The sequence below is a fragment of the Nannobrachium achirus genome, assembly GCF_963921795.1.
Source record: "Nannobrachium achirus genome assembly, chromosome: 6".
Lineage (NCBI taxonomy): Eukaryota > Metazoa > Chordata > Actinopteri > Myctophiformes > Myctophidae > Nannobrachium > Nannobrachium achirus.
In genome coordinates this window covers 34,151,986-34,160,050 of record NC_137815.1, presented here as the reverse complement: position 1 = coordinate 34,160,050, position 8,065 = coordinate 34,151,986, and positions in this window count along the sequence as shown.

Sequence of the window (8,065 nt, the reverse complement as noted above, 5' to 3'; positions counted from 1 at the left end):
AGAAGAGGCTAAGTTTGTGGGGCGGCTCGAGAAGGGTCTATGTTCAGCCTCGGCGCAGCCAGGCTTACTCATCTGCGAAGAGAAATATTCTGAGTCAGGGCTCCGGCTCCATGAGACTCATGAGTGACAGAGTACAGCATCTTGCAATGGGCCTGTAACAAATAATGAGACTGACAGCCAGGAGTTGAGGAAGAAGCCGCTAAGACGCGGCACTGCAGTTCTCGCTTGGGTCGATCAGCGGGGATAGCGCCGTGATAGTTGGCTTGTCCCCTGGAGCTCAAGCCACCGCTTGCCTTTTCCGCCTGTCAGTGCGAGTGCGAATGCATGAACTCACGAGTCACGACATGATGGAAGAAGTGTTCACAACTTCACAACACAGACAATTGAGGAGAAGGGGGCTTTGTTGAAAAACCCCTATAGCCTACTCACAACGACGCCCCCAGCAACGACGGTGAACGAAGAAAGTTTACCAAGTCCAGTCCACCACCGTCTCAGAATGCTGCTGCTACTATGGGCTCTCGCATCTTGTAATCCATTTTTATTCAACAAAGTTTGAACAAACAAATAAATGAGACTGACAGCCAGCCAGGAGTGTAAACGTTATTGAGGCAGAAGCCGTTAAGACGGCCGGGGGACGATCGAGGGCGTTCTCTCTTGTTTCAGCTGGGACTCATGCCACCGCTTGCCAATGCTCAGTCCCCGCCACTCAACGGTCAACTTTTCCGGCGAATGCATGAACTCACCAGATGATGAGAGCTCAGACCACAACACAGAACAGATTACAGACTGAGGAGAATGGAGCTTTGTCGAAAAACCCCTACTCATAACCACACCCCCAGCAACGGATCCACGAATCAGCGAATGCTAGTCTCACACACAATACGAGACGGTGAAAGTTCCCCAAGTAGTTGGCAACTTAAGTACACCACCGGTACTCTCTGCTGCTACCATCCTGGTAAATGGCAATGCAAGAGAGAAAGAGAGCGGTAACATGCATCGTTTTTGCGAGTGCTAGTGCTGCGTCTGCCTCTGGCGAAGAACGTGCCCCGAACACTAGCACATCTGACAGCATTGCCGCTGCCACTCAGTCAGACTCCACAGTTCTCTCTGCTGCACACCCATATTCATGCACCAGTGTTACCAGACCGCTGCTGCATCCCAGGGGCTAAAGTTCTCAGTCCTGGGAACTGATTTCAGTCTTGAGGATTCCATAGGGGCTATTTCTGAGATCCGCAAAAAAATAAAAATAAAATAAGGGGGAGTGTAGCCATGGCCGCATTCTCAACAATGCCAATTTGTCACATCATAATGGCTTGTCCAGGGAATTTCAATTATTCGTCTGAAACAAGAGCATCATATCTTTCTGACACTGACACATAGTGGTAACTGGTAACAGAATAAGTTATATAATATATAGGCTACCCTACATGTCATGGAACTACAGTGGTCAGAAAACGTTTTGGCACATGCATAGCTTGTGTAGTGAGACGCGGAAGCGGCGATTGAATCCCGAACTCCCACTCGCCAGTCTAACGCACAACCAGTCGTGCTAATAGGGCTGAGCCCGATTAGCAGGGCTGTTGTCGCTGGTTCATGGCTGGTACTAACTGTGGGGGCTACAATCACCCCCCTGATCTTTGGAGCGCGCCCTCGCGCTACACTTCACGCTTCACGCCGCGGACCGCCGCACGCGACGTGGACCTGTCCCTCACGCGAGGATATTGCGCTCCTCATCCTGCCGACAACGCCAGATTGTAGTGATGCGCGGAAGCGGGGATTGAACCCGGGACTCCAACGCACAACCAGTCGTGCTAATACGACTGGTTGTGCGATGGACTGGCGAGTGGGAGTCCGGCGTTCAATCCCCGCTTCCGCGCATCACTACACTTGCACAACCACTAAATGCAACTGGTGGTTGTAACGTACGAAACATGTCCACCTTCTTTAAAGCAGTGCTTGCACATCACCTCATATACACCACATCACTGAAGCAACATAATAACACTGGCTAACTATATTGTCAACACTGTACCCAGAATCATAAAGATGTTTTAATATGTCAGTGCAGGTATAGGCCTACTCAGCATCACGTTGATGTAATCACAAGACCAAATGATTTAATTCAACAAACAAACACATGAGACTGATTGTCAGGAGAGCAATAACTTTATTTATTGAGGCAGTAACCGCGAAGACGGGGGACGTGCGCCTTCTGGCTTGGATCAGCAGGGATTGCGCTAATTCATTCATCATCGTTGTGTCTTGTTGTGCGCTCCTGCTCGCTTGCCACCGTGCGCGTTCTGGCTTGGATCAGCTTGGATTGCGCCAATTCATTCATCATCGTTGTCTTGTGCGCTCCTGCTCGCTTGCCACCGTGCCCACTTGCCTCTCGGTCCACCGTTGAAAAACGCGTCCTAACCCAAACCACTCAACCCTCTCAGGGGTCAGACATCGGCGAACAACATACCGGAGAAAAGTATTTAACTTGCGAGTTAAATACTGGAGAACGAGATCCTGGAGGAGAGCCGCCACCTGGGCACTAACTCTATTAGGCTGCTGCATAGCGTCGTCTATATGCAGCACAACGTGGTCACTACCCACGGTATTCATTGATTCTCCAGTATTGCCTCCTCCACTTCCAGCCATGGACAATGGTTGCGTTTTACTTTTAGAGATTCTGCGTTTACTGCTTGGCGTAACGATCCTGGCTCTGTTGGCTGCCACCGCCTCGCACCACTGTTTCGCCGAACAGATTCAAGGGTGCCAGGTTCGCCTCTCGGTCGATAGTGGCAGCGGTGTCAACATACACCTCAGTGTTATGGACCGCGTAGTCGACCGCACGCTACCTGCCTGGTTGTGTAGGCGTGCTTTAAGGTTGCGCGCTCGCTATGGAGCCGACTGCACCTGGCTATTAGCCGTCGGTGCCGGGTTCGCACTGGTCTGTTAAAGCTGAAGCCCAAAAGACCAGCTTAGCTCAGAGGACACAGGTTTAGTGTGTGTGTGACAGTATACACCCGCTGCGGAAGAGCGTGGTGTATCAGTGGCACCCGCAAACGAGCGGAGACAGATCACAGACAGGTTCGCCTCTCGGCCGACGCTACAATTCAATGTAGGTGGACCAATGTGCTGATGAGCGCCGGGGATGTCTTCCTTCTCTCCGTCACCATCCACTTGCAGAGCTCTTGAGCGGACAGTGAAATTCTGCCAAGTGCCAACTCGTGTCAAGTTACGGGGCTTTTTATTGTGAGTGGGCGGGCTAACTTGAGAGGCCGTCTCAGACCGCCTACTTTTTGGTTTCATTTACAAGATGGCTTCACTCACTCGCAAGTCGCAACTTAGCCTCGGAAACCCAGGCTCGCAACTTGACTCCCGGAATCTGCACTCAATGTTTTGATTCGCGATACCATCGAGCTCTTCCTCGATGTCCCATCCCCCCCACCCTGACAATAGCCTGACTGCAAGCGTCAGACTATCACACACTTCGTTTTGGGAAGAGCAAAATGTTCATATAAAAGTGTCCTACTACTGTTTATTCACCCCTAAGTAAAATAAATAATCATATAGCCTACATTACAGTAATTTTCTCCCCTTCCAATGCTGGTCTTATTCACACCATCACATTAAAATCAATAACACACAGACCAAGACCAAATTATTTTATTCAACAGAGAAATAAATGAGACGAGGAGTGTAATAACTGTATTGAGGCAGCTAGCAGAAGCGGTCTCGCCTGGATCCGCGGGGATCGCGCCGCGATCATCGTTCTCTTCTTGTCTTGTTGTCTTGCGCTCTTACCACCGCGCCTGCTTGCCTCTCCGCCTGTCAACTTACCCGCCGAGCGGATACGGGTGCCGGGTTCACCTGACTCTCGGCCGATATGTTGTGGCAGCGGCACCTTTCCAGGGCTCGGCATACACACAGACCGGGTAGTCGACTGCACACTACCAGTCTGGTTGTGGAGGAGATCCCCCAACGACAACCAGACGAGCGTTTGTCTCCTCAGCCTCGTGCTCTTGATGAGCTGATGTCCTCGGTCCTGTACTCTTGATCGTGAGCTTGCTTCCTCTTCTCCTGCGCCCGTCTTCTTGTCCTCTTCATGAGCTGGTGTCCTCTTCTGCTGCTCCAGTCTTCTTACAAGTTCTTCTTAGAGCCAAGCCGTGCCATTTATAAGTGGCCATTCGTCCGGATTTGCGCCGGACAGTCCGGTTTTTGACCGTGCTGTCCTCCGCCCAGCGCAGCCTCTGGCCGGGCTTTTAGAGGGATTTAGGCTACAGTGCACGTGTTTGCTTAATGGTTACATTTACATATCTCCGCAAATCTCCCGTTTAGCAGATATACAAGCTCACAGGCAGCGCGACACCGCACCGCAGCTTATCGCGTGCTATGTGTGTGTATTTCGTTTACGCACAGCAAGCACAAGTTGCACTACTCACATTGAACGCTCCAGTCGCTCCTCCCACGCGTGTGGACAAAACCGACGGCGAGTAGTTGTTAGAAAGCCGCGTGAGGGGAGGTTAAGTAGTTGTAGAAGATGAACTGCAGCTCAGATTTGCCCAAAAGACGCCAAAACGAAACGTAATTTAGCCAACATGGAGCAACGTAAATTAGTTAAACAAGAATTGAAATATTTCAATGTTAAATTTTGTTGCTTGTTGTTTTCTTATTAGCATAACAAAGAATGCACCTGCAGCACTGTGTGTAATGGCTTGATGTCAGCAAAGGAAAGGTAGATGCATGCTTTGACTGACAGGCAATAACTTAATGTTCTGCAGCAGGTTTTCCTCTAATTTCTAGTAACAAAATAAGTGCAGCTGAGCTATCAAGTACCCATATGTCCACAGGTCTCCCCTTCTCTTCCCCTCTCTGTTTTATTATTTCTGATGCCAGTCATGTGGAATAGATTTCAAATGGGACACTTTAACTCAAGAATAAAAGATACAGTGTAGGCCCATCATAAAATAAAATAATTCACGAAGGGTCATAAAGGAGGTTGGCTATAGCCTGTCTTAGTTTAAACCACTTTAAACCTATTTTACACAATATTAGTAAATATATCCGATCTACAAGCTATAAACTTGATTTATTTTTATTTTTTTATCAAAAAGTGTACAAATTTGGAATAATATGTGGGTCCCTGGCTGGCACAAAATATTGTGAGAAGGGGGTCCGCGACAACATATCAATTTGGGGGTCCCATACAGCGCGCCCCGGAAAAGTGTCCTCCTTTCTGCCAGTCCTGCTGGTGGCCACCCTACGTCTACGACCGCCTTCTCTCTCTCTCTCTCTCTCATCACTTTATTGAGGCAGAAGCCGTAACCCCTATGGAAGTGTCGCCACTCCGACAAGAAGTCAATTTCGGAGTGGAGAGCGACACCCGGGAGGTTGGCGTTCTCTCATGTTTCAGCCGGGATAGCGCCAGTTGTCCCTCCGGGATATGCCACCGCTTGCCAATGCTCAGTTCCCGCCACTCCACGGTCAACTTTTCCGGCGAATGCATGAACTCACCAGATGATGAGAGTTCAGACCATAACACAGAACAGATTGCAGACTGAAGAGAATGGAGCTTAGTCGAAAAACCCCTACTCATAACCACACCCCCAGCAACGGATCCACGAATCAGCGAATGCTAGTCTCAAACACAATATGAGTTTAGACGGTGAAAGTTTCCCCAAGTAGTTGGCAACTTAAGTACACCACCTGTACTCTCTGCTGCTACCATCCTGGTAAATGCAAGAGAGAAAGAGAGCGGTAACATGCGTCGTTTTTGCAAGTGCTAGTCATGCATCGTTTTTGCAAGTGCTAGTGCTGCGTCTGCCTCTGGCGAAGAACGTGCCCCGAACACTAGCACATCTGACAGCATTGCTTTTTAAATAAACTTTATTGAAATTTTGCAGGTTTTACAATCATTTCAAGCAATCAAACAGGCATATGAATACATTCATTTTAAGCAGTAAAAAGCCAAGGCATATGAAAACAATCATACAGTAATTACACAATTATATTACATGTAAGGGCATTACTTCTCTTTTTTTTCACTCCCCCTTTTTTTTACATCGAAGCCAAAAGGCCTATAAGTACAAGAAAAATAAATAGAAAAATAGAGAAAAATATAACTTTTTTTTTAACTACTTTTTAAAGTGCCAAAAGGTGCCATGGCTTGAGTATTTTTTGTTTTGAGTACAGTGTTCCTTGTCTTTTCATTGCCACTGCCACTCAGTCAGACTCCACAGCTCTCTCTGCTGCACACCCTAGCTGCATATTCATGCACCAGTGTTACCAGACCGCTGCTGCATCCCTCCCAGGGGCTAAAGTTCTCAGTCCTGGGAACTGATTTCAGTCTTGAGGATTCCATAGGGTCTATTTCTGAGATCCGCAAAAAAATAAAAATAAAATAAGGGGGAGTGTAGCCATGGCCCCATTCTCAACAATGCAATTTGTCACATCATAATGGCTCGTCCAGGGAATTTCAAAGTCGTCTGAAACAAGAGCATCATATCTTTCTGACACTGACACATAGTGGTAACTGGTAACAGAATAAGTTATATAATATATACCCTACATGTCATGGAACTACAGAGGTCAGAAAACATTTTGGCACATGGCTCACATGCATAGCTTGCACAACGACCACTAAATGCAACTGGCGGTTGTAACGTACGAAACATGTCCACCTTCTTTAAAGCAGTGCTTGCACATCACCTCATACTCCACATCACTGAAGCACCATAATACCACTGGCTAACTATATTGTCAACACTGTACCCAGAATCATAAAGATGTTTTAATATGTCAGTGCAGGTATAGGCATACTCAGCATCACGTTGATGTAATCACAAGACCAAATGATTTCATTCAACAAACAAACACATGAGACTGATTGTCAGGAGAGTAATAACTTTATTTATTGAGGCAGTAACCGCGAAGACGGGGGACGTGCGCGTTCTGGCTTGGATCAGCGGGGATTGCGTTAATTCGTTCATCATCGTTGTGTCTTGTTGTGCGCTCCTGCTCGCTTGCCACCGTGCGCGTTCTGGCTTGGATCAGCGGGGATTGCGCCAATTCATTCATCATCGTTGTGTCTTGTTGTGCGCTCCTGCTCGCTTGCCACCGTGCGTGTTCTGGCTTGGATCAGGATTGCGCTAATTCATTCATCATCGTTGTCTTGTGCGCTCCTGCTCGCTTGCCACGGTGCGCACCGTTGAAAAACGCGTCCTAACCCAAACCTGAGAGGGTTGAGTGATTTGCCAAACCACTCAACCCTCTCAGGGGTCAGACATCGGCCAACAACATCCCGGAGAAAAGTATTTAACTTGCGAGTTAAATACTGGAGAACGAGATCCTGGAGGAGAGCCGCCACCTGGGCACTAACTCCATGGGGCTGCTGCATAGCGTCGTCTATATGCAGCACAACGTGGTCACTACCCACGGTATTCATTGATTCTCCAGTATTGCCTCCTCCACTTCCAGCCATGGACATGGTTACGTTTTACTTTTAGAGATTCTGCGTTTACTGCTTGGCGTGCTTGCTAACGATCCTGGCTCTGTTGGCTGCCACCGCCTCGCACCACTATTCGCCGAACAGATGCAAGGGTGCCAGGTTCGCCTCTCGGTCGATAGTGGCAGCGGTGTCAACATACACCTCGGGGTTATGGACCGCGTAGTCGACCGCACGCTACCTGCCTGGTGTGTAGGCGTGCTTCAAGGTTGCGCGCTCGCTATGGAGCCGACTGCACCTGGCTATTAGCCGTGGGTGCCGGGTTCGCACTGGTCTGTTAAAGCTGAAGCCCAACAGACAGTTTGGCTCAGAGGACACACGTTTAATGTGGACATACACCCGCTGCGGAAGAGCGTGGTGTATCAGTGGCACCCGCAAACGAGCGGAGACAGATCACAGACAGGTTCGCCTCTCGGCCGACGCCACAATTCAATGTAGGTGGACCAATGTGCTGATGAGCGCCGCGGATGTCTTCCTTCTCACCGTCAAAAGCTCTTGAGCGGACAGTGAAATTCTGCCAAGTGCCAACTCGTGTCAAGTTATGGGGCTTTTTATTGTGAGTGTGTGAGT